The 27,270-nt window shown below is 44.3% G+C and overlaps 1 long non-coding RNA gene across 2 annotated transcripts; it reads left to right on the top strand.

The window, feature by feature from the left end:
- Positions 1-7,201: 7,201 nt before the first annotated feature.
- Positions 7,202-27,070, top strand: LOC309845601. 2 transcript variants are annotated; one of them, XR_014301371.1, is made up of 4 exons: positions 7,202-7,885; positions 10,117-10,224; positions 12,186-12,750; positions 26,782-27,070. It is a non-coding gene; the product is annotated as an uncharacterized lncRNA (long non-coding RNA). The 2 variants fall into 2 exon arrangements; XR_014301372.1 differs by lacking the exon at positions 26,782-27,070 and having other exon boundaries at positions 12,186-13,503.
- Positions 27,071-27,270: the final 200 nt, after the last annotated feature.

Below are 27,270 nucleotides of genomic sequence, written 5' to 3'. Positions count from 1 at the left end.
AATACAAGAAGATGGGAAGAACGAAGAAAGAGAGCAGTCTGTAGACTAATGTATGTGAATTTGGACTAAATAACTCTATGTAAATTAGTAATGACAATGTCTAGTGAAGTTTTAAAAAGAACTGTAGTACATGACAATATGTAAGTCAAGAAGATTAATGAGTTTAAACTGTTCTAAATTCTCATAGTGTCCAAAATTGGAGCAAAACTACCCATTAATTTAGAATCTGGTAAAATAAGTATGCAAGTGAAAATTTCTCAGGTAAACAGTAAAAGAATAGGAGCAGAATAAATTTCAAAGCTGGGATTAAGGAATAAACCAATATGGAAAGAACACAATTTCATTCCAAAATAAAGTGAGAGAAAAGTAAGGAAGGAAGAAAGAAGAGAAAAAACAGGACAAATGGAAAGCCCAAAATAAAATGATATATTACAACTTAAATACATCAGTAATTATATTAAATGGAAATGGATTAAATTCTACAGATAAAAGAAAAATATTGTCAGACTGTTTATCAAAGACACATCCAATACATAATAATAGAGAAAAGTTCAAAGTGGAAAGATGAAAAAAGATATACCAAGCAAATATTATAGAAAAGTTAGGTGGTGTTACTATAAAAACCAAGTAAGACAAAAAGCAACAGGATAGAAAAAAGAGCCACATCATCAAGGCAGAAGATTCAACTTACCAAAGGACTTTTTAAAATTTACCTTATGTGTATTTAAGAGACAGCCTCAAAACCTGAAGCAAACATGGCAGAACTGTGAGGAGTAACAGAATGAGCTCCAGTGATTATGAAAGCTCGCATTATACCTTCTTACTTTTTAATAGAGCAAGCAGAAAAAAATTAATAAGAATTTAAAAGATTTGAACAACATGATTCAAAAACAACCTAATGGTACATACAGAACATTGTAACCAATTATGCAGAATACGCGCTCTTCTCAGGGCACCTGACTGACTCAGTCAGAGTATTTGGCTCTTGATTTTGAGGTTGTCAGTTCAAGCCCCATGCTAGGTAGAGAGATTATTTTAAAAAATAAAAGTCTTTAAGGAGTGCCTGAGTGGTTCAGTGGATTAAGCAACAGACTCTTGATCTTAGCTCAGGTGTCAATCCCAGGGTGGTGAGTTAAAGCCTCGCAGGGTGTCCCATGCCTAAACTGGCCATATATTTGGTTGCTAAACAAGTCTTGGCAAATTTTAAAGAATATAAATAAAATTTAGCATGTTCAATGACCATAACTTAATCTTACTAAAGATCAAAATCCAAAAGATAACCAGGAAAATACTCATGTGTCTCCAAATTGGAAAACCCACGTCTAAATGATCAAGAATGAAGGAATCATATTGAGAAGTTGAAAGTCATACAAATTATGCAAAAACGAAAATATCACATTTGAAAACTTGCATGAGAAAGCTGAAGCAATACTTAGAAATTTATATAGGCTGAAGTGCAAATATTCAAAATAAGAACAGCAAAAAACACATTCACCTCAGTACACTAGAAAAACAGCAGCAAAATAAACTCAAAGAAATAGAAGGAGGAGGGGAGCAAAAATTCATGCCCCCCCAAAATCTTCTTTTAACAATAGAGGGTATAAGTAAAGCCAGAAGCTTGTTCTTTGTAAAGACTAATAAAAATGACCAACTGGGGGGTGAGGGGAGAGAAAAGTTACCGATAAGGCTGAAGATACACAAAATGGGAGATTGAGACACAACAGAGAGAAGACACTGCTCTAAAAAATTTTATGCCCATAAACTTTTCCAGAAATGAATATTTCTAGAAAAAATACAACTTATCAAAACCGATTCACAGGGGTACTTTGGGGGCTCAGTCAGTCGAATGTCCGGGTATTGGTTTTGGCTTAGGTCATGATCTCAGGGTCATGGGGTCGAGGCCCATGTTGGGTTCTGTGCTCAGCATGGGGTCTGCTGGAGTCTTTCTCCCTGCCCCTCCCCTGCCTATGCCCCCCCTAAATAAATAAAGAATGTCTCCATGACTGAGGTTAAGCTAAAAGAAAAGCAAGCACAAAACCAAATGACCTGGGGATAGGTCTTTGCTGCATCCATGTCTGAACCAGGAAAACAAGTCATAGTTTGAAGAACAGTGACCAGTTTAACTAGCATCCCAGGAACTGCAAAAGGGCATAGGAACATTTCTGAAAATGAATTCAGAGTATGTTCATATTATTACTTTTTTATTTTAGCAAGGTCTGCTAAATACATTTGGAAACTTGCCTGGGACTCCTCTCATGCAGACTGCTTTCTGTGTCTCTTGGTAGAAGATCACTTTTCCATACTTGGCTTCTGGTTCTTTTTCATTCTAACCCACTCTAATATTTCCTTTTTTACTACTTGCTATAAGGAGTATATAAAATAAACTTCCTTAAAGTAACACTGAGGTTTATTCGATTTGTAAAGCATACTTTAGGCTCACAGAAATTTTTTTTTGAACTAAAAGGGATTATTTGTTTCTGAAATCTTTTTTTTTTAAAGATTTTATTTATTTATTTGTCAGAGAGAGAGTGGGAGCACGCACAGGCAGGGAGCCCGATGTGGGGCTCCATTCCAGGACTCCAGGATCATGACCTGAGCTGAAGGCAGATGCTTAACCAACTGAGCCACCCAGGCGTCCCTGAAATCTTTCAAATACATAGGCTTAATATGTAGGATTACACTGTAATTATGATTATATTCATTGTCTTACTTGGCCTATTTTTCCAATGTTTCTCGATGACTACATAAAAAAAAATTTAACAGATACAACACGCATGGTTTTGTGTAAAAAAACTTGGCACACTTGGCTTAACAACTGAGGTACTGAGGAACAAGCTTGACTTTTTTTTTTTAGACATCTTTAAATCTTGAATAGTATAACTATCAAATAATTTAAATAAATTTATACTTTCAGAGTTTTCAATGCTTCTCCCTGTAATTCATTCTCTTTTGCCTCCCCAGAGAAAGAAGAGCCAGTGAAAACATTCATATCCAGGCCCCACTTTGTGGTAACATCAAAAACCAGAGTAAATAGAGCGGAGTTCTGCTTCAAGCCAAGAGAACTCTCGTCACCATCAGAGGGCAAAACAAATTTACCAACGATAAGCAATTAAGCTCTAAATTCATGTCAACAGCCTTGTGTCTCCGAAAGCCATGTTTTATTTCATGTTTCCTATAGTTAGGAAAATGCAGATAGAATTTCCACTAGCTGTTATTGTGATAAAATCAATATTGCCCCATTTTGTTTGCTGAATTCTGCCTTCATTGTCCTCAACGAGACTGAACACTGCGCTTGGGAAAATAGACACACCTAAAAATATACGCAACCAGACTCTATCTATCCCACCTTGTAGTTTCAAGGTGAAATTTCAGATTTTAAAATTGTAGTTACCTCAAATGATTACCCAAAATGGGGGTGTAATGGTACCCTGCATTTATGATTATTGATGTACCTTTTTATAGATTCACTTTTTTATGGAACTACTTACTTTATATGCATTGATGAGCATAATTGTAATTAGTTGTCTAGCTTGGTAAATGAGTATCTGAGATAATTTATGAGTGTTTCTTGTTTTTAGTTCGGAGTTGACATTTTGATATTGACTTGAGTATTTTACATATCTCACTGGATACATTTGATAACTCACATTTACAGTGGAGGAAATCGCTGTAGATATTTATAAACATAAAGGTAAACCTTGAGTTTATTCATTCAATGCTTAGTTTCTTTAAAGGGTAGTGAGTCTCTATTGCCCAAAAGACTTTCCAGCCTGGAAGGGAATTCCTAAAAATATTCTGGTTTTCTCAAGTTAAATTTATTAAATTTATAACGTAGAAGCCTAGTATCATTTAAAGCTTCAAGCTCAGTTTCCACATCTTGTTATTTTATTTATAAATCTAACAAATTTTATGTGGAAAATAAGAACCAATTTGAATTGTTCCTTTATTAGCACTTTCAGTGAACTCCACTGACCAAATCATCCTGACACATTTATTTAATATTCCTTAGAAAATTAATCAAATTCCCTCAGACATTTCAAAGTCCAATAAATTTAATGTATCTGGTTATCTCAAGTACTTCAAGCACCTAAGAAAATGTCTTAGGTTGGGTTCACCAGTAGCACACTCACAAAAATTTACACAAAAGTGATTTATTAGGGAAAAAATTGGTAGGGGACTGAGGAATTAAAAACAAAGAGGAGGCCACACAACAGTGTGATATCAAGCAGACCACCAGGTAGGACGACCTTGACTCAGTTCCACACAGAAGTTCTACAGGTCACACTTTTAAATTGTCCAATTAACAGGAAAAAAAAAAAAAAAACGAAAAGAAAAAGCTGGAATACCATATCCAGGGCAGCACCAAATGAAATGGAAATTCTCAGACACTTCCAACTTTGAGAGCCTGAGGGCAGCCCTCTGACAGAGATTTGGTCTCATGAGAGTGAAAGCCACCACGATGGAAAAGGGATCTGAGGGGACATGGGTGGAACACCACTTGGATTCCTCCATGCCTCTCCTGAGCTCACCCCACTACTCTTTCGGGGTTGTCACTGGTCGCCATTTCAAGAGAAGGGTTAGTGGAACACTCTGTGGCTGGTTGGTCCTCCAGCTGTAAATTATTTTCATCTCCCTCTTCTACTCTCTATTTGAGGTTCCCCTCATCCTAGGCCACCATTTGTCTGGTGAGGTGCCCCAGACCATCATCTCTGAGGAGCCTGCACCCCTGGTTATCACACCCTTGTCACACCATAGTTGCTTACTCGTAATTAAAAATCTAGAACAGTAAGAGTTATCCTAGTGGGTTCTGAACATACTTCTCTCTGCCCCCAGTATGTGGCATAAGCATACTTCCTCACCATAACCTGTCAGGATTTAACTTCCTCTTTGTCTGCTGGCCCACTGTCAGGAGGAGACCAAAAGGACCCGATCAGGTGGCCACTAATTCCGGGGTCATTTCTGAGTGAGGTCGTACTGCAGCCGGAGTCCATTTTTGGCTTACCCCAAAGATATGAAGACAACCTTCCATGAACAAGGCCGAGATTTTTTTCCTCCATCAGACGGTCCTAGAGACCCCTAATGAGGCTGTAGGGATTAGCTTGGGAGAAGAACAAATGCAAGAGTGGCAGGTAAGTGACAGGACCTGGACCCCTTTTTGTGTAACTTGTGCCCGCTACACATGCTAGACAGTCTTATGGGGCTCACCAGAGCCAATGTCTTTATCTGATGCAAAGCCCTCTCTTGCTCTGGAACCCTCGCAAAACTGAGAGTTGGATGGTGGCCCGCCAGGATGCAGGTTCTGGCCCTTGGAGAGAAAAATCACTGGGTGCTGTGTGCGTGACAATGGTAGAGGGATCTGAGAGGAAATTCAGAAGGCACACCGACAGCACCTCCCAGAGCAGACAAGTGCTCCCTAAGTTCTCAAATCACTTTTGTAATTCTAATAAATCATAATAATCAATTTAGTAGACCAAATGTTCTTAAACAGTTCAATCATGTTAAAATCAGAAAATCCTCAAAAAATTCAAAGCTTGTTACCACACTTGTATCAACGTATCTTCAAAATGTGAATTATTTCTTTATCCTCTCTCTCTCTTAAAATACCTTCCTAGGGGAATGATGACTTTGAGCAGCTAGGTCTCATTGGAAACTCAGGACCAAAGGAGCTCTAAACCATTGGGGGCACAGATCGGAAGGAACCTAACAAAATTCACTCCTGCCATGGAACCCACTGAAGCCACCATGTATTTGCCAGGTCAACAGATTTTTGGAGACTCCTGTCCTTCAGCTGGGTTTTAAGCAATCATGTAAGTTTCAATTTCTTGGAACTCAATTCCTTTCCCCAAATGACCCGTTGTTTTTAGAGAATGGGGACTTTCTATGGTCCCCAGGTTTCACTTCATCTGGCTGACAAAACCTTATTGTGTAACCTCCTGAATGAAGGCCTGGTGAGTGCTAATAAGATTTGAACTTAATCAGTCTTTGTTCGACCCTCTTTCCCATTTATTACTTTTGTGACTTTCACTGACCACCATTCTTCACTGATTTTGCTGACACAAAGAAATAAAGAGTATAAACATAATTCCACTGTTATGCCTCAAACTCCATGCAGGAGTATGTACATCACGCAGGCTATCATTTGTGGAACATAGCCAGTCAAAATATGATGTTAACAGTCCTGGTGAGGACTACTTTGAGAATATAAAATGGCGGCCTCCCTTGGATGGAGGCACCTGGAGGTTCTCACCCCCTCATCTCACTTCCTCTTTCTTTCTCTATCCCTCTGTTTCTCCCTAGAGTACCAGGTCCATCTGGCTGAAGCCCCTGGGGCTTTCAGGGTGCATGGAAAGCCTCTTCATCCTGGGCCCTGATTGTTGGTTGTAGGAAACCCCTTGAGGAAGCTTGGGACTTTCATTCACCTGCCTCTCTCCAGTTTGTCCCTCCCTGACAAAATGTCACCGTGGCTGTGTAATCCAAATGTTGCCTGGCCTCCCTGCTTGGGCTTTGACAATGGCAATGAGATAACATTAGCTTCCGACGCCCAAACTATTATAATATCTAAGGCTTTTTACTAGGTTTCCTTCCCCGGGTATTTTGAAAATGGGTAAAGAATGGTAACATGCCCCACAGATCTAGCCGGGTTGACGCTTGCTGCCTGGACCCGCTCTCGGGCCACCAGTTCCTGCTGCCCCCTTCCTGCCCTGCAGATTCTCTCCTGTCCGATCTGGATCTGCTTCCTCAAGCCCTTGTGTTCTCCCACGGGGCACCTGACTCCGAGGATGGGCCGAGACCCTTCCTGAGGATCCCCCAGTGACAGGACGCACGGCTTGAACCTTCAACAAGAGAGCTTCAGGAACAAGGACAGAAGCTCCAACCAAACGGACAGTCCGGAAAGGGGCTGGGGTCTGGGGGCTCATTGCCTCCCGTAACGGAAAAACCGCAGGCACCATCTCAGTTTGGTCGCGGCGGGATGCGGAGGCTCACGGATGTCCTCGGGACTCGGCTGCCCTGCTGGACTGTGCTCTGTTCACCCGCTGGAGGCCCCCGGCAGCTCCAGACTCGCTCAGCCCAGGGTGTAGACGATGACGTCTTCACACCAGTCCCGGCCCATTCTGAGGCTGGCTCTGATTGGCCCAGCTGGAGTCACGTGCTCAGCCATGAGCCAATCAGTGTGGTCAGGGGTGCGCCGCGCGGTCCCGGGTCAGGTCTGGGCCCCGGCGCACCCTGAAGCCGCGGGAGCGGGCGGCCTGGCTGAAACCCGCGGAATGTGTGGGGATCCGAACCCCTGAAGAGAATGGAAGGTGTCATTTCCGGAGAAGGGTAAAAACGAATTTCCAGAAGGTGACACAACAGATGTCCGCTCCCCCTGGGGGTCGTAGAAGGGACTGCAGGAGGGAAATCCTGTAAAACTTGGATCTACAAAGGTGACTACAAATCTACAAATCTGACGTTCCGAAGTCACCGCCCAGATCCCTCCCCAGGCGTTGGGCTGAGCCCGGTGAGGCCCAGAGAGCGACGGCTCCTCCCGCCCTGTCCCAGGCCAGGGCCCAGCGGCTCCCTGTCCCAGGGTTCCCTCCTCCCAGAACCGCTGCCGGTGGGACTGCCCACCGCATTCCGGGGAGACTCGGCTCCGGCCGCCGTGCGATCCGGCCTGCGGATTCCCACAGGACAGTCCGGCACAAACACCAGCTGCCCCGGTATCTGACTTATTCGGCCTGAAGTAACACCCTGAATGCGACACGGCATTTCAGGCCACATCAGGCTTAGCCAAGGCAAGTCTAACTCCTTCTGTCCCGATGAAGATGAGGCGGAGATGTCTTTCCTTTCCTCCAGAGCCATGTGAACAGCTACTCCGCTAGTGAGCCCTGTCACCGGAGAACAAGCAGTAAGTTACTGGCCTGGAATTGTCCAGATTAGGTGGTTAGGGGATGATTCACTAGAATCACTTAGCCTTAAAGAGCTCAAGAAATATTAGATATCAGATGCCTGGGTGGCTCAGTGGCTCAGGTCATGATCCCAGGGTCCTGGGATCCAGCCCTGCATCGGGCTCTCCGCTCAGTGGGGAGCCTGCTTCCCCCAACCCCCTCTCTCTCTGCCTGCCTCTCTGCCTATTTGTGATCTCTCTCTCTGCCAAATAAATAAAATCTTTTAAAAAAATCTTAGATACCGGTTTTTTAAATGACAATGAAAATGTTCTGGGCAGGGTTTCTGCCCTGGCCGAGGCCAACTTGTGCCAATTTTGAGGCTGGAAAAGGCCTCCAGTGGGGAGAAGGGAAGAAAGAGAAGGAGGAGGAAGAGGCCCTTGAGGAGGCAAGAGAGAGAGCAGCTGCTCAGCCGCTCCTGGGAGACCCCTCCCACCAGAACCCCAGGCCGCGGGGCATCCCCCACCCCCAGCCCAGGCCCCCACGGCCAAAGCCCAGAATAGAAGCAGGGCTGTTTGGGGCAATCTAACCCACAGAGGGCTGTCAACCCTATGGCAGAAGAACACATGGACCTGTCCACAGCACCACTGCCTTCCCATACAACTATCAGTCCCTTAAGGAAAGGGATTGGCTGGTCTACAGCCATACCACCCTGAACGCGCCCCATCTCGTCTGATCTTGGAAGCTAAGCAGGGTCGGGCCTGCTTAGTACTTGGATGGGAGGAAAGGGATTGGCTGTACCTTGCACCCTGGACTCCTAGTTGGGGGTTGTACCCTTGTACCTATATTGGGAGGGTTCCAAGCCAGGTGTCCCTATCCTAGAGACTGCTGTAACTTGATTCTGAAATGGTGTCTTAGACTCTTTGAATTTATCAGAGTGGCACCTGATAACTGGTTGGCTCAGTTGATAGAGTGCATGATGCTTGATCTCAAGGTCATGAGTTCGAGCCCCACATTAGGGGTAGAGATTACTTAAAACTGAAATCTTTCAGGGTACCTGAGCAGCATAGTCAGTTAGGGATCTGCCTCTTGATTTCAGCTGGAGTCCTGATCTCAGGGTCATGAGATCAAGTCTGAACCAGGCTCTGCGGTCGGCATGGAGTCTGCTTAAGAGTCTCTGTCCCTCTCCCTCTGACCTTCCTGCTCATGCTCTCTCTCTCTCTCTCTAATAAATAAATAAACCTTTTTTTAAAAAATTCATCAATATAAGCAAGTAACTATAAACATGTTTAGTCTTTAACACCAGGCAAAGTTCAAAGACATATGTAATCAATGAGAAAAGGAAGTGTTCCAAGGGATAAATACTGAGGGTTGTTCCTAAGTATATTTTGGTTTTGATTTTATTTTTGATAGCTCAGCTGTGACACTGTGAGTTCATCTGTGTGAATACTGCCAACAGATCCAAGTCCTCGGAAGTGCCAGAGATGCTAGGCGGTAGAGGATCTTCCTGCCCAACCCCCAACGCCCCACCACCACCATTTGTGTCCTGGCTGGCACTCATTCTCTCCATCCTTTTCAGAATTGTTGAGGCTTGCAGGAGTCCTTAGGGTCCTCAGCCCTGTGCTCATAATTTGGGTTTTGAACACCAGGTGAACTCTGACACCTGCTTAGGGATGCGTTAGGAATAGCCACCAATGGAAATAATGGCATTTCTCCTTGTAGGATACAATACCAGACAGGGCTTTTCTGTGAAAATAAGCTCTTAATAAATGTATCAATAAGCTAATACAGCATTAATACCAACTAGTTACTAATTTAGGCAAAGAAAAACACATTTTGGAGTAAAAGTATGGCTCACACTATCACAGAGTCCTTTACTGTTGTTGACAACACTTAATAAAACCCCGGTTTTCCCCATTCTAGTTTTTTTTTTTTTTTTAAGATTCTATTTATGTATTTGAGCACAAGAAAGAAAGAGCACAAGCAGGGAGAGTGGCGGGCAGAGGGAGAAGCAGGCTCCCCACTGAGCAAGGAGCCCGATGCAGGACTCGATCCCAGGACCCTGGGATCCCGACCTGAGCTGAAGGCAGACGCTTCACTGTCTGAGCCACCCAGGCGTCCCCTCCCCCATTCTACTTTAAAGGGAAACCTCAAACTCTCCCTTTCATCAACAAAACTCTGGAATTGGAAAGAGTCCAGAATTTTCCAACGATTGTGTTCCTTAAAATTAAACTGCAGCTTTCACTTTTCTTAGAGTGAAAAGCTTTCGAAACTTTCTCAGGAAGAACAAGCATCGATTGTCCTGCTCAACTCCTCCAGCAAGCTCTCAGTCTCTCTGTTCCCTCAGTGCCTTCTGCTTTCGGTAAGTGCAGAGTATCTGGTTTTCTGCCAGAAGACTTAATTCCCACCCCGGCCCGGCCCACACCTCCAGGTCCAAGCATGTTCAGAGCCCCACTACACCAGGAGCTCAAGCTTACACCATAAAGCAGGCCGTTGGCTTCCAGTTTCCACCAGGACGACAGATCTGCTCATCGCCGGGGAATGGAGGTGCACTTCCCCCCAGCCCATCAGGCATGGTTCAGATATTTAAATTTCACAATCAGAATCAATGGCCCGGTGAGGGCATTGTTGCCTGCACAGAGAGCTGGGGCCATCTGTCGCAACACTGACATTTCCAGACATGTTAGATGACAGGCCGGCTGGATCTCTTTGTGGATTGCAGGATAAAGTCCTTTGATAGGACTCCGTGACCGGACCAGGTTTGAGTTCGTCATAATGTGCCCAGATGGGGCCCTGGCTGATGGGACCGCGTGTCACAGCAATGAGAAGATCATCGAGTATAAAAACTCTCAAGAGCGAGGAGCAGGGTGTTCAGCGGTGGAAGAGAAATCCAGTTCTCGGTTCTAGGAGCAGAGATCTTTATTTTTCCCTAACGGGTCATCATCTTAGGCGTTCACCTGTCATTTATGAACTGAGGACACCTCAGTGTTGTACCAATCACAGAAACGCACAGATACCCCGCAAACCCAGCGTGGGCCACGAGAACAACTTAGGCTTGTACTTTGGCTCTCCGCCCCACGAGGTGACCAGATGTCTCACTCCCCGGCCCAAATCCAGGAAGCTTTGGGAATAACTTCTTTCACCCTGGGAATGCTCTGACTCACTCTCACCTGGGTCCGCTGGTCTTGAAGCTGTTAGATGTTCCTAAGACAAGAGGTTAATCTTTCTAGAAACAGCTTAGGAAATAATGCGGTGAGGTCGCCCCATTTCTCTGGGGCCGGAGACAGAGCAGCCAACGCTGGAGTCAGTGTTGCTAGCTGCACGTTCAAGTTCTTGGAAGGCCAGCCCTACCAGCTCAACAAGCTGCAGGTGAGCGTGATCCCTGGCACCCACAGAAGCATTTGCAGAAAGAAATGTTCTCCCCTCACTTTCCCTCAGGGCAGTGTTGAGCCCTTTAAACTTTCCCCTGTAGTAGTACACCAAGGAAACTAAAGGATTCTGGTAAGGAAAAAAAAAAATCCCCAATTTTTTTTCTTTATGTTTCCCCAGATGGCCCTAGGGCACAAATGCTAAGCAGACGCCGCCAGGCACAGCCTCAAGTATCCCACAATTCCCCAGGGTGCTTCCAGAAGGTGCTCATTTCAGGAGCGAAAGCCACCTTCTAAATGGGTCTGCACTTTCTGGGAACCCTTTGTAATGCTGACCCTTTTGGCATTGCCCAGAAATCCAAACACTTCTACCATTTTGACTAACCCTAAGGGATTAAATCACACTATATCATCTTCCTGCCAACAAACAGCGTTTCAACCGGTAACTTATGTAAAAAAAAAAAATTTCAGTCAATGGGCTAAGCCCATCCCTGGTGATTTATGAACCTGTCAGTCTGCGTGCAGACTTTCCCATTAATTCCTCATAATTACAAGAGCAACAATAGAGGGAAAACCATTTGCCTAAGTAACAATTCCAACCCATAAATCTTAGATTAACATCTAAATCGACCTTTACATTGCATCTGTGATATGGTCCTACACGGCAAACCTAACTCCCCTAATCTAAATGGGGTTTTTCAGGATGGTAGCCCCAATATTTTATTTTTGCTTCTTGGTGTAGTAAACGCTCAACCACTTTTTTTTTTCTTTCAAAAAAAAAGTTTCTCATTATGATCTGAGGCATTAATTCTGATTTTAGAGGTTTGGGATCATTTCCTCTAGGTGTTAATCCGTTCCAGCCATATGGTGAGGGTGAGGTAACTCATTACTACTTCACAATGAATGCTCTTAATTACATTTTCAATAGTAATATTAGTCCTTCTGTTTATTTGAGTTTCGAAGCGCTGCAGGCAACGTGATCTGAATTACGCGGCCGGGAGCTCCAGCTGACTTTCTGTAAACTCACATTAGGATTCTAATCTGAGAAGACGGAGCAGGTGGGGATGTCGAGCAGGAGGAGGAGGCTGCCCGTCCTCCTGCCCAACTGGCCTCTCTTTCACCTCCAGTTTGCTGCCGGCGCTTTCCACTTGGCCGTGACCTCACTCGCAGTCGTGCCAATCTGGTGGGCAGGAGCAAGGCGCCCATCCTATTTCCGAACGCTCCAGCTGCCTCTGGGCATCAGCATGACTTGATTTCAGTTATTGGTGGTGAATTGTGGCCCTCCTTGACGGCATCTGGGAAAGGTCACGACTTTCCCAAAATGCAAGTGGGAGTTCACAAGCCTCAGCCTTGAAGAACGTCCCTGGGAATTTCCAGGGCCTTCGTGTGAGCGGGAAGAGCTCTTGCCCGGTGGGAAAAGGCACCGGAGGGCTCTCCATCTGCGCGAGAGGGCAGTCTCGGTGTGGGTCCGGTCCAGGGGTGAGCGAGGTGCATCTGACACTGCTGCGGGGAGACAGAAGGTAGGTTTATGACTTTATGATTTTAAGATGGATCTGCTGCTGTTTTAGTGTCCTCTTGTGAACCCGTTCGTGTATTCGTCCAGCAGAGGTTTGTGGCTGTCAGTTGTGTTCGTTGTGTCGGGATTTCTGTTTCTGGCTTGGGCTATCGGACATGGAAGACAGACGGAGACCCATTTGCTGCCTGAAAGAGACCGGGAATTTCTTTTCGTAAAATAGTCCTGACAAAGCCACCCACTGAGTTGTCTTTTGCTTAACCCCCAAGTCATGGTGACTTGACGTTTTTCAGCACAAAAACTATATTTCTACCCCCTAAGGTAGAAGGAATAGGAGTAGTCCTGCGGTGCGTTCTTCTCTGTCCAGGAATCAGGCCTTGGTGCCCAGATGAGGTCCTGCCTTGGGGAGAAGTCCGTAGGAAGCTTCCATCTTGGTCACGCTTTGGGATCAGGCCCCGCACCTGTTCCCGATTTCCCTGCCCGGGTGCCTCAGGTCCTCCCCGTGAAGACCCGGACCTTTGGTTCCTCTTCATCTCTCAGGCATTGCCCTGCCTGACTTCCCAGACCTCTCCCTGCAGCGAAGCATGCATTTTGGAGCAAGTATGAGCCCCCTCTTTGGATTTGTCTTGGTCTCAGGTTTCCAGTTCCACTGGGACCAGAGGCCTTCTCATCTAGCTTCCTGCCTCTAACTTGCTTTCTTCCCATTTTCCAGGTTCTGGCTCTTTCCAATGTGCCCACACTCTGTGGCATAATGCCCCAAACTGACACACACACCCCAGGCTGAGTCTTTTCTGGGCCAGTCGTTAGAGGGCAGAGAGAGCTCAAAGATCTTTCTTGAAAACAGCTGCGGGAACTAAAGGGTCAACAAGAGAGTGCTTTGAGGGCTCGGCTGCAGGTGGCCGTGATTGGTCTGCCCCCCCATGTCGGGAAAGGCCTATTTAGCATCAAACCAAGGAAAGAAAAGAGAAAGGCCAGGGGCATTTTGATGCAAACCAATGAAATTACTCTTTGAACTATGACTGTGAATGATAGTTAAATGGCATATGTGTGTTTAAAAAAGGTAAGAAAAGGTTATCATTGCACAATCCCGTCTTTTGAAAGAGGCCAGCAAGTGGATGGGTGGAGTGGATGGGGTCGATCTGATTCGAATCTAATTAAATCACTGGAATATCACCACAGACTTAAGGGTAGTTGTCTCTAGAATGCACTATGGATTCCGTATGACTTTTCCAAAATTCAGGTCATTCTAAATTTCTTTTAAATATTTTATTTATTTATTAGACAGACAGAGATCATGAGTAGGCAGAGAGAGAGGAAGGGAAGCAGGCTCCCTGCTGAGCAGAGAGCCCGATGCTGGCCTCCATTCCAGGACCCTGAGATCAGGACCTGAGCCGAAGGCAGAGGCTTAACCCACTGAGCCACCCAGGCGCCGAATTTTTAAGGTAAAAAAATATAGTTGACCTTTGCGCAACATGGATTTGAACTCCTTGGGTCCACTTATATGCCATATTTTTTCTTCAATAAATGCAGTACAGTATTGTGAATGTATTTTTTGTTCCTTACGATTTTCTTAATAACAATTTTCTTTATCTTATTTTATTATAAGGATACTTATATAATACATTTACAAAATATGTTAATTGACTGTTTACACTATGGGTAAAGCTTCTGGTCAACAGTGGGCTAATAACAGTCAAGTTTTGGGGTGTCAAAAGTTAATCGCAGATTTTTGATGGCACAGGGACATCAGTGCCCCTAACCCCCAGGTTGCTCAGGGTCAGCTGTGTCTGTGTGTGTGTGTGTGTGTGTGTGCCATGCAAAATAAGATTTTTACAATGATCTTTTGTTTAAAATGTTAAAGTCCAGGGGCGCCTGGGTGGCTCAGGGGTGAAAGCCTCTGCCTTCGGCTCAGGCATCATCCCAGGTCCTGGGATCAAGTCCGGCATCGGGCTCTTTGCTCAGTGGGAAGCCTTCTTCCCTCTCGCTCTCTGCCTGCCTCTCTGCCTACTTGTGATCTCTCTCTCTCTGTCAAATAAATAAATAAAATCTTTTAAAAAAAAAAACTGCTCAAGTTCAAATAACTCAAAGTGCTTCTGCTCTGACTTGGTGTCTAACACCTTTGGTGAAGGCTGCGTGTGAAGCTAGTATTAGGAGGAAAAACCCATTTGGAAGGGAAAATAAAAAAGGACAGTCCAGACTGCGACCAAACAGAGATGTCAGTTGGGAAATAAGAGGACAGACTGTGCCCGCTGACTGGTGAGGGTGAATTGAGCGCAAAGCAGTATAGTTACCGCTCAATTCACTTGGCAGAAGGTGGGGAAGACTTCGTAGGGAGACACACTTATAATCCATCCACGTGGTTTAGGGAAAATGTAATGAGATTTGGTATGTCCTTAGAGATTAAGATTTGGCGATCGGGCGTGATCGTGGTAGATCGTCTGTCTTTTGGTCAAGCGAAGGATGACATCGATGAGTGCTGTGGTTCAGGGAGCCTAAATGCAAGCACAGCCTCCACGCAAGGCCACTCCCGCCCGTGTGCCATGACCCGCGGGAGAAAGGGCACTTCCGGGTCCAAACGCCACCTGGCCCTGGGAGCTGGGACTCCAGCCGCTGAACAATGACCAGCCAGGTTTTCAGGCTTTCGTTTCTAAACATTCAACAGGTCACTTCTGTTTGTTTGGTTGGTTGCTCGGTTGCTTGGTTGCTATTTTTATCAATATTTCTGACTTCATTGCCTTCCTTAGCCTTAAAGCTGGTTAGACATGTAGCCTTTTCAGATTGGCTTATTTCACTTAGTAATCCGCATTTACTTTTTTCCTCCATGTCTTCTCATGGCTTGGTAGCTCTTTTCTTTTTTCTTCTTTTTGGTAGTTCATTTCTTTTCTTTTCCATACTGAGTAATATTCCATTGGCTGAGATGCCAGAGGAATTTAGCCATTCACATACTGAAAGTTACTTTGGTTGCTTCCAAGTTTTGGCAATTATGAAAAAAGCTGCTCTAAAGATCCATGTGCAGGGACGTCTGGGTGGCTCAGTTGGTTAAGCGGCTGCCTTCAGCTCAGCTCAAGATCCCAGGGTCCTGGAATCGAGCCCCACATCAGGGTCCCTGCTTAGCAGAGAGCCTACTTCTCCCTCTGCCTCTACCATTCCCCCTGCTTGTGCTCTCTTTCTCACCCCTCTCTGACAAATAAAATCTTTAAAAAAAAAAAAAGTTCCATATGCAGGTTTTTCTGTGGACATAAGTTTTCAGTTCTCTTGGGTAAACACCAAGGAGCTGATTGCTTGAATGAAAATAAAATATCTGTTCTACAAAAAGTGTCAAACCAAAATTAAAATTGAAATATTTTCTGAACGTCGTTTTAAATCTTTTAGACAAAAAGACCTAAAATAACAAGAATCCTTATACCCACAATGCAGTGTATTTGACTTGTGCTTCATAATCTCCCTCCCCAAGAAGTAACTTATCTTAAATTGCCCATTCACCCTTCCCTGGTATTTACTACTTTAAATATGTATTTCTAAATAAAACGCGGTATTTTCCGCATGTTTATCACTTTATATGAGGGGTGTTCCGTATATGTGTATTCCTTCCCAAACCATCTTCCTTCCCCTCCCCACTCCCCACCATCCCAGGCTTATAAAATGCGGCCGTAATGAAATATGCGATTCTGAGCCATTGTTTTTCATTGCTATGTTATGTTCCGTCCTGTAAACGTACCACCATCTAGTTTTCCACCCTCCTGCTGTTGAACATTGAGGTCACCCCCAGATTTTTGCTATTACCAACAACTCTTATGAACATTCTGGTACACGACTTCTTGGGCACATTGGCAAGACCTTCTACGGGACAGCACTACTCAGCACGTGATCCAAGAGCTGTTGGTAGTACATCAAGGCTTCACTTCCTCTATCAAAGAAGTCTTTAGTGAAAGAGATTGAAGCTTCATTAAATCCTATGTTTCGTGATAAAGAGATTTGCGATGTTCTGCTGCGGGCTCTTCTTTCCTACTGCAGAACTGGCCCTCGGCATGGCCTTACTCCCGGGTGCATATCTAGGAATGGAATTGTTGGTGGTGAGTTGTCTGCTTTCCAATAATGGCAAACGGCTCCCCAGAGCTTAACACCTAACCGCAAAGTATGACTTCCCATAAATCGGAAATACTAAAATCTGTCTGCCTCCAGCATTGCAGGGCCTGCAGCAGAAACGCAAATGGAATTCCACATAACCTGTTTCTAAATATTTGAAGTTGTAAGTTATGCTAACAAAGGGTTAAATAAATCCTGTCACCCAACCTTGGCCATTATCCCTTTCTAGCAACCTAGAAGGTCCAATTCAAATTTAAAATTCATTTCTCTATTTTTTTAGGATTTCTTTGTTTAAGAGAGTGTGCAAGTGGAGGTATGCATGTATGACCAGGGGGAGAGGCAGGAGAGGAAGAGGGAGAGAAGCTTCAAGCAGGCTCCCCGCTGAGCACAGAGCCTGATGCAGGGCTCAGTCCCAGACCCTGATATCATGACCTGAGCTGAAATCAAAAGTTAGTCCACCCAGGCATCCCTCAAATTTAGAATTCCTGAAGTCCTTAAGTTTCACTCTGTAGTGTACGTGGCTGGGGGGAGCTGTCCCTGGCTCCTGACCCACATGCGGCACACCCTCCTCTCTCCCCATCCCATCCTCCATCTTGAACCACGAAGGCTGCCTATACGTGTGTATGGACACTTCCTCTCCACTCCCACCAACAGCCGTCCCTTGACCACCTTGGGAGAACAGGCCTATGTGCCATCCAGGGCCTGCTCTAGACCTGGAAGTGAACTCATGGCTGCTTTAACAGAGAACCCCACAGCCCTCCTCCTCAGTCTAATGAGAAGGGACAGGCTCCTGTGGGCACATCCTCTTGGCTCTGGGCACCCTGGCCACCTGGGGAGGGTCAGAGCCAGAGAAGGGTCAGAGTTGGGCCCCCTGAAGCAGGCCCAGGGCAAGGGCCTCTCTTGCTAGGATATGAGGGCAGTCGTGGGAACCTGTTACTTTCAGTAAGGTCTTTAAATATTCAGTGTTCTGTGGTTTATAGAACTCACTAGAAAAAACATCTCTGATATGCCTGCCTTCATCTCCCCTTTCTAATTTTTTCTCTTATCCATTTTCATCTTTTGTTCTTGATCTGTCTTGTCAGAGTTCTATTTTAATCATTTCAAAGGACCAGCTTTTGGTTTTCTTAATCTCCTCCATGTTGCTGTTTCCTCCACTGCACTGACTTCTAAAAGCCCAAAAATATCACTTTTTAGGTTTATTTTTTAATAAACTTTTTTTTAAGATTTTATTTATTTATTTGACAGACAGAGATCACAAGTAGGCAGAGCAGCAGGCAGAGAGAGAGGGAAGCAGGCTCCCTGCTGAGCAGAGAGCCCCATGCGGGGCTGGATCCCAGGGCCCTGAGATCATGACTTGAGCTGAAGACAGAGGCTTAACCCACTGAGCCACCCAGGTGCCCCTGTAGATTCATTTTATTTAAACTTCCATGTTGCCTGATAAGCTAATTTTGAGCTAATAATCTCCCTCTAAATCCTAGTTCGGCGGTTTCCCGTAAACTCTGACATGTCATGTTTCCATCATAGCCCAGTTCTACATATTTCTTACTTTTTATGCTTAGGAAGCCCTTTTTAAAAACCCATGGTTCTCCAGGAACATGTCACTTGTTTTCCAAGAAGGTGAGCCTCTTTCATCAATCCATTCGTTACTCCTTTTCCATTTCACTGTAATGCGATTAGAAAACGTTCTGTTGGCTATTGATCCTTCAAAATGTAGCTCAGCTTTCTTTAGAGCTTATCACAGGACCTAGAAAATTTCTAGAAGTACTTAGCTTCTTCAAGGAGGACTTGGAAAAGGTGTTTTTGAACGGTGAAAAAAAAAAAATCAGTGGAAATTAAAGGTCCAGCAGAAACAAGGGAGTTCTCCCATTGAAGATAGACACACTGACCTTTCCCAGCACCAAAATCCAGGAGTCCTTTCTTGAAGAACCTGAGCTTTGCTGCTCTGACAGAGTCTGCCTGGGCTAAGGACCTACTAAGCTACTCAACCCCTCACTCACGCCTCAGACACGTGTGCTACTGCAGATCACGTCAAGCCCAAGAGGCACCTGGCTGGCTCAGTCAGTGGAACATGCGACTCTTGATCTTAGGGTTGTGGGTTCAAGCCTCACGTGGGGCATAGAGATTACTTAAAAATAATTCTCTAAAAAAAGAGAAGAAGAAGAAAAAATCCAAGACAGTTAACATGAACAGACATAGGCAAACTCCACACAAAGCTACCATGAGAAGAACATATTTATCAATACATTTATCAACCAATACAAAATTAAAAAAAAAAAAAAAAGGAAACAAAAAATGGTAATGCGATTCATAAATTAAATATAACTAAATAAGTAGTGGCAACTGTGACAGAACACAGTGAGTGAGAAACTCTGGAAAGAGCGACAAAGAAGGTGAGTGAAAAAATTAAACTCGGGGAAAAAAAGTGAAAAATCCACTCCTAAAAAAGGACTAAATTTCAAGGTGTCCAAAGCAGAAAAGTGAGATGAAAGTACCCAAAAGAGGGGCACCTGGGTGGCTCAGTCGGTTAAGTGACCAGCTCCTGATTTTGGCTCAGGTCGTGATCTCAGCGTGGTGGCATTGAGCCCCGCGTTGGGCCCCGCCCCTGAAATTCTACGTTTCCCCTTTGTTCTTGTTCCATCAACTCTAGGAGCTGCCATTACTGCTAACTCCATGGTGCCATAGAGTTCTCTCTTTACCCTGTTATGATTAACACATTTTTATATGAAATTCTTCATGTTCCAATAACCCATGTGTATCCTGTCTCTAGGCTGGACCTCGATGACACTGGGAAACTTAAGCAGAGAAGGGACTAGTAGGGATGGTCTTGGGCGACTCATCGGAGGAGGGAGATGACTGGCGAAGCAGGCTTGTCAGGGCAGGAAGCCGGCCCCATTCGCTCTGCACCAATCATGAAGACGAGCCCCTGCCATGGGATTTTCTTATTACTGTACCCACCGCACCACTGCAGACTCCAAGAGACAGGAGGTTATGAACTGGCAGCTAAGGTTTACTCTGGAGACAGGCAGGGACAGTGCAGGAAGGGGCTTTGAAGCCAAGTTGTTGGCCTCTTTTCTTAGATTCGTACCTCCGAAAACCATTTCTCCAGCATCTTCTGTGTGCTATGCATTAGAAAGAAACAAAAATAAATGATAGGGGTCCTGTTCAAGAAACTTAAAATCTAGACCAGTGTTTCTCAAGATAAGAATTTGTGAACATTTTCTGGGGGTGCTGGTTAAAAAGTAGCCCACCCCCTGACATTCTGGGTCATTCAGGCTGTGTGGAGTCCCGTGACATGTGCTTGTAAGAAGCCTCTCAGGTGACTCTAATGTCACTCTATGTCCCACAGGCCACATTAAGAAACACTATTCTAGATACTACGAAAATAAAGGAACTATGGAGCAAACAGGAAAACTGTATCTGGAAAAAATGCTCAAAGTCTCAGAAAGGTGTATTTATTGATAAAAAGCAGCAGAGAGGGGTGTCTGGTGGCTTAGTCGGCTAAGCACTAACTCTGGATTTTGGCTCAGGTCATGATCTCAGGATCTTGGGGTTGAGCCCTAAGTTGGGCTCCACATTGGGCATGGAGCCTGCTTAAGGTTCTCTCTGTCCCTCTTTCTCCACTCCACCCCCACCCCTCTCAAAAAAAAAAAAAAAAGGAAGAAATGCATTAGAAAACAGTTCTATGAAACTGTAGGACTTCTGAAACATATCAGCCCCTTCCTGCTCAATTTCAGCAGTAAACACTCATTGTCCAACTGACCAGGACACCACAGCCTTCAGATAAATATCATGTAGAGAAATCTTTTTTCATTTTTTTGAACTGCCTTTAAAAAAGAAAAAAATCCTGCAGGATATTTCCATTTAGGGACCACACATAACTACCCTTCCATCCGTGACCATGTAAAAGTGAATCGGGCGTGAATATAGTTCTTAATCATGCGCTGGTGAACTTCAGTCTTCTGGCCCTATTCCTATATTCTTTCCTTTTCTTAACCCATTGTTTCTTTCCCATTTTCCTGGCTCCAAGCCCCTTCCTTCTCCCTGTCTCCTAATAAATTATCAATGATTTTTTTCAATTCTTCAGCCCAAGATTTCCCCCCATAAAATGCACATTAGTTCTTGCCTCTACTTCTGGTGTGTTATCTCCCATCCCCTCAAACTTCAGTGAAAAGTCTTTATCCATTCCTACTGAGGGGGAGAGGTGGAGGAAAAGGAGTTCTTTCACCCAGAACGACAGGTACTTGGAAATTGTAAATTAAGTAACCAGAACATGTGTCCATAATCAGCCCTCTCCCCTTGCTTACTGAATGCCTCCAATAATCACTCCACGTGGATTTAAACTGACACAAGATCTGGTCTGACTTCCCATTTAGATTGCAAAGAAAAACAAAAGGAATCTCACTGTGAAGTTGGCCTGTCAATTCACGACACAATTTACTCTATTTCCTGCCTATTACACGACACAATTTACTCTATTTCCTGCCTATTATGAGCGTCGGGTCCTGCTAAGCGTCCTGGGTAGAAGGCCCCTTAGGTAAACATGCCTTTGCTTTGGCAAATGCTGTTGTTGATCTACCCCAGGTTCAGGGCTTAAGGGCTTAACACTCCTTACCTCGAACGAGCAAAGAGTTTTTTATATGTATGGAAAAGAAAACATCTTTAAAATTTTGGAGACCCTATTTAAAAAACAAAAAAAGGCAAGTCCAATGTCATGAGTAAGAGCTGCACATAAGCGGGACCCTAGCATGGACAGACAGTAGCCCCCAGTACCCAGAGACCAGCTGCCATCGCTGATAAATGTTCAGACTTGACCCGTCAAGTGATTGACGGGTATACTCTCTCCGGTATAAACCATCCTTACGTTTCTGGGCACAGAGCGAGTCTAAACATTCAGGGGGCTATCCGGTCATATTTTGACTCCCACGGCAGAAGTAGTCAATGCACTTGCCCGCTTTCGGATACAGAAGAACAAAAAACCCAGCTCAAAGATCTTCTCAAACAAGGAATAAATTCATTCACAGAAGTTCAGAGACAAAGCAGGCTTCGGGTTGCCCTCAGTGATGTTAGCAAGGACCCAGATCTTTGCAAATCGCCGCTTTGCAGTCCACACTGCCTCTTTATCTTGAAACCAGTTCTGCTCCTCCTGGTTGTAAAGTGGCTGCCACTACCGGCTGAAGCTTCTCTCTAAAGACGGAGGAAGGTCTCTCTTGGATGTCACAAGCAATGCTTCTTCAAGGTTCTGAAGCCAGAATTTGGTCACCTGTCCGTTCCTAAACCAGATCCTGGCAAGAGGAAATGCATTTCCCTTAAATTATTCGAGCCCAGGGCAGGTTTCCCTTCTGCTATTTGGCCATGTTGGGGATAGAGGAGACTCTGAACAAAATCAGGGCTCTGTTAGATGAAGAAGGGAGTAATGCCAGTTAGGCCACCCCCATCTCCCCTACCCAGAGACAGAGTCTTCAGCGAGTAGGAGCATAAAAATGGCTACTTTAAAAATGGAAAGACATTGAGGACCCTTCCAATGAGCAGATTCCAAGCAGCCTGGATAATTCCTCATCCTAAATCCACTCAGTGTTAGCTGAGGGGTTGTGTAGTATCAGAGCTCTGTGAAGATGGTGCAGAGACAGGAGGGGAATAAAACTGGTTCTGCCTCAGTTAAACAATGAGAACCATATGATGTATTTGTAAATAAGAATAAATTTAGAATCACTTTGTGGACAATTCGATCTCCAACAGATCACTGCTAAGAAAATTGTAAGGAACAGCAGCAAAAAGAAGGTTGTATCTGAATTATTTACAGAGCTAAGATATGAAAGCTACCCGTTCATCAGTCGATGAATGGATAAAGAAGATGCGATGTGTATGCACACACATTCCGCAACCCCTGGAATATTACTCAGTCATGAAAAAGAATTCAATCTTGACATTTGTGGCAACATGGATGGAACTAGAAGGTATTAAGGTATTCCGGTAAATGAAATAAGTCAAATGAAATAAGTCAAAGACAAATACCACATGACTTCACTTACATGTAGAATCTAAAAAATAAATGAACAAACAAAAACAGACTCTTAAATACAGCAAACAGACGGTTGTCAGAGGGGAGCTAGGATGAAATAGATAAAGGGGACTAAGAGGTACAAACTTCCAGTTATAAAATATATCACGGAGATGAAAATTTCAGCAGAGGGAATATCTTCAATAATACTGTAATAATGTTATATGGTAACAGGTGGGGATTGCACTTATGGTGAACATGGCACCATGTGGTAAACCTGAAACGAATGTAATCTTGTACAGCCATTCAATTTTTTTAAAAACGTAAAAGAGAAGGTGGTGTCTGAGTTGAGGCTTGTGAGAGAGAAATTTTACCTGCAAAGGTCAAGTCCAAGGGCCTGGTATTCTCAGGGATGGAAGCCATTGGGGGGGGGGGGGGAGTTAAAAGACCTGTTGAAGGCATCACTTGTCTTTTCTCTCATTCATCCTTTCTTCCTGTAAATTGCTCTCCCACCCCCTATGAAAAGGAGCAAAACCTCCACCTCACCATTCTCGTGACAACACTGGTTAGTCCCCTTCACACCCCTCTCCATCCGCCATTGCTCTCCATCTTGTTCTGTGGCCCCAATGGCTGGCTTTGATGAACTAATCAACCAGCCCCCCTTGCCTCAGGCTCTTAGTCAGGGTTCAGCTGAAAGAGGGCCTGGCCTGGAGACTGGAGCCGGAATAAAGAGACTTGGAGGCATTATCCCTTCAGCAACCTCCTTGGCATCCTGTAGGTTGGCTGTGGCCACATTCCTTTACTAAAAGTCATGGCTTCCCATGAGCAGCCCTTCCCTATAACTAACTTCCAGTAAATGCTCCCTCCCTATTCACCAAGTTGAGATAGAAACTTCCCAGCACTACCAGCTATGGATGTTTTGTCATCTTTTGTTGGTTTCCCTTAACACTGTCAACACCTTTATCTGAAAGTCCCTTCATTAAACTCCCCCAAGACCCCTCTTTTTAATATTGCATCTGCTTCCTGCCAGGACCATGATTAACAGAACTTGATAGTCAACTGAAGTTAGCCAATGATTTTTTTTTAATCTTCTTTGTCTTCTCTTTGCTTATGTCTTAGTTTTAAGGTCTTGTTTCCTCATCTCCAAAGTGTCCCATCAACAATGAACTTCTTGGGGTGCCTGGCTGACTCAGTCAGTGGAGCACGTGACTTGGGGAGCCTGGCTGGTTCAGTCAGTGGAACACGTGACTCTTGATATTGGGGTTGTAAGTTCAAGCCCTATGTAGGGTATAGAGATTACTTAAAAATAAAACCTTAAAAAAATATTTTAATAAACTTCCCAGCAGACCTATAAGTTGTCTTTTACCTCTACCCTGAGAAACTAGATATATCTTCCAAAATGTTGGACATGCACAAGAGATAAAAGAAAAAATAGATTAAAAAGATTAAAATTAGATGTCATCAAAATTAAAATCTCTTGCCCTACAAAAGGTTTGAGCAAGAACCCAAAGAATTGGAGAAAATATTTGCAAATTATACTGATAAGGGACTTGTATCCAGAATATATGAAGAATTCTTACAACTCCATAAGAAAGGAACAATAACCCAGTTTTAAAATGGGGAAAGGAGGGCTCCTGGGTGGCTCAGTCAGTTCAGTGTCTGCCTTCAGCTGGGGTCATGATCTCAGGGTCCTGGGATCGAGTCCAGGGACCGGCTTTCTGCTCAGCGGGGGGTCTGCTTCTTCCTCTCACTCTCCTTCTGTGCTCTTCCGCCCTCCCCCATTTCTCTCTCAAATACATAAAATCTTTTAAAAAAAATAAATAAACAGGAAAAGGATATGAACAGACATTTCTCTAACAGAGATACACAAATGGCTAATAAGTACATGAAAATATACTCAACGTCAATCACAATAAGATACCACTTCATACCCACTAAGATAGTGATAATAAAAGGATAACAAGTGTTAGGGAGGATGTGGAGAAACCGGAGCCCTCGTGCCCTGCTGGTAAGAATACAAAGTGGTGTCAGCTGTTGGACACTTCTGCAAAAATGTAAACATAGTTAACATATGACACAGCAATTCCACTTCTTGGTATATATCCAAGGGGGATGAAAATATGTGTCCACACAAAAGGTTGTTCACAGATGCTCATAGAAGCATTATTCACACTAGCCAAAAAGTAGAAATGACCCAAATGTCCACTGGCTGATGAATGGATACGCAAAACATGGTCCGTCAGTCTGATGGACTATTATCGAGCATAGAAAGGAATGTAGGACTGGTACACAGAGCAACATAGATGAACCTTGAAGAAAGGTTGAGTGAAAGGATTCAGTCACAAAAGACTACATAACTTAGGATTCCATTTATATGGAATGTCCAGAAGAGGCTAATCCGTAGAGCTAGAAAGTAGACTAATGGTTGCCTAGGGAAGTTTGGGGGTCAATAGTTAGTGACTGCTAATGGCTACAGGCTTTCTTTTTAGTGGGTGATGAAAAGTTCAAAAATTGACTGGGATGGTGCTTGCACATTTCTGTGAATATACTCGACTCCGTCCTTCAATTACCTGCCTCTTCTAAATGTATCCTGGCGACCTGGGAGGAGAACAGATGATTCGCAGAAAAAAAGAAAAAAAAATTTTTTTTTTTTTTTAAGATTTTATTTATTTATTTGTCAGAGAGAGAGAAAACACAGCAGGGGGAGCAGCAGGGAGAGGGAGCAGCAGGCTCCCCACTGAGCAGGGAGCCTAAGGTGGGGCTGGATCCCAGGCCCCCAGGATCATGATCTGAGCCAAAGGCAGATGCTTAACCAACTGAGCCACCCAGGCATCCCTAAACAAAAATTTTGAAGGGCGTTGGAATTTACAGGCGTAAGAAAATCTTAGCAATCCTCTGAAACTTTCCAAAAAATTAAAAGACATGGAGGGCTTGCTTCATTCTAGCCTGCCTGATGTTTCTGAATTCTCCAAAGACCAGCATGAAACAGAACAGATCACAAGCTTTTTTGCCAGAGTGTCTTGCTAGGATAAATGAATACTTTCACCAGTCTCCCAGGGCATCTCCTTAACACCCCACCCCCTTCTTGACATTCATGATCACTACTGTTATTAAGAGAACTTATGGCAACTTTAACAAAAGAGGAGTTCAGTAACCGAGATTGTGTATCAAAAATGGTTTATGCAAACAGCATTCCTGAGCTAGCTTTGTGCGGTAGGAGGAGGACACTACGGGAGGCCAGGCACCTCAGCAGTTACATGGCCTTGGGGAAATCACTCAGCACAGATTCTGGCTCCATCAAATGAGAGCCTCCAACTGGAGCATCTCTGGGGAACTCCCAACTCAAAAATAAATAAATAAATAAATAAATAATCTATCAACTTGAGCATTTATATCATCAACCTTAACCTAAAAATCATAAGCGCTGTTAGTGGTAATAAAACAGCAAGATTGCCCTAAAATTATTGTTGCCTCCATCACTCTACATCTTCCAGAAGAGAAAGTTCCATGAAATCTTTTTATGGAAGATTCTAAAGCTCTAAGCAGATCAAATGGGCTACATATTAACAAACATTTAGATGATTGGGTGCAGTTGATTTTGCTGATTCTAATGGTAGCCAGTAGCCATGTTGTTTCAAACTGTGCTCATGATGTTCTGGAAGAAAAGGTAAATCAGTCTGAGGTGACCTAAGTCCTTGTAACCCACGTGTAGGAAAGTGGGCAAGAAGCATGTAACGTCCAGAACCCCGGGTGAGGCTTCAGGTGTTCCCAGAGCTGGCAGCAGGAGTAAGAATTCTGCAGAACCAAAAAGTCAAGCTTCCAGATGCGTCTGGCCTGTGCGAGAAGGAAGGGTTCTAGCTGGAGTGACGGAAAGAACAGTGACTTAAAAGTTGGTCAGCTGAGGTTTGACTCTGAACAATAGCAGAGACACTGAGAATTCTCTTCCGTGACGAGTCCTAGATCCATGTGGACCCACGGAAATCAGAGTGCTGAGTGCACGGCCCAGGAGAGTGCCACCGACTGGTGAGGAACCAGGCTGTAAGGAACAGAAAGGTCCCACAGGACCAGCACAGACACTTTTCCCTGACGGCTCTCTGCCAACTGGGTCCCCAGGGATGGAACCCTAGAGTTTATACCTGAACCATATTGTCCTTTACCTCGTATGATTTGTCACATCTGGTATGTCTACGTTACCTGTCCGACGAAACACGCTGTGCACCCATCCTGTCATGGTGAAAGCCAGGAAATAGTATAAGGTCGGGGGGTTTAGTTTTATCAGGGTTTTAAGACAGACTAAGTGAGAAGACAGCAAGACAAGAGACAGGAAGAGACTTCTCCAGAAATGTGTCCATAGCCTAAAGAAAAGGAAAAAATTGTATTATCATAAACCAAGGCTGGGGCCATTGCTAGGTAAGTTTAAGGACCTTGAAGATACTCGGCAGG

The sequence above is a fragment of the Mustela nivalis genome (assembly GCF_964662115.1).
Source record: "Mustela nivalis genome assembly, chromosome: 12".
Lineage (NCBI taxonomy): Eukaryota > Metazoa > Chordata > Mammalia > Carnivora > Mustelidae > Mustela > Mustela nivalis.
The sequence above is the reverse complement of the archived record's forward strand: the minus strand, read 5'-3'. Positions and strand labels throughout refer to the sequence as shown.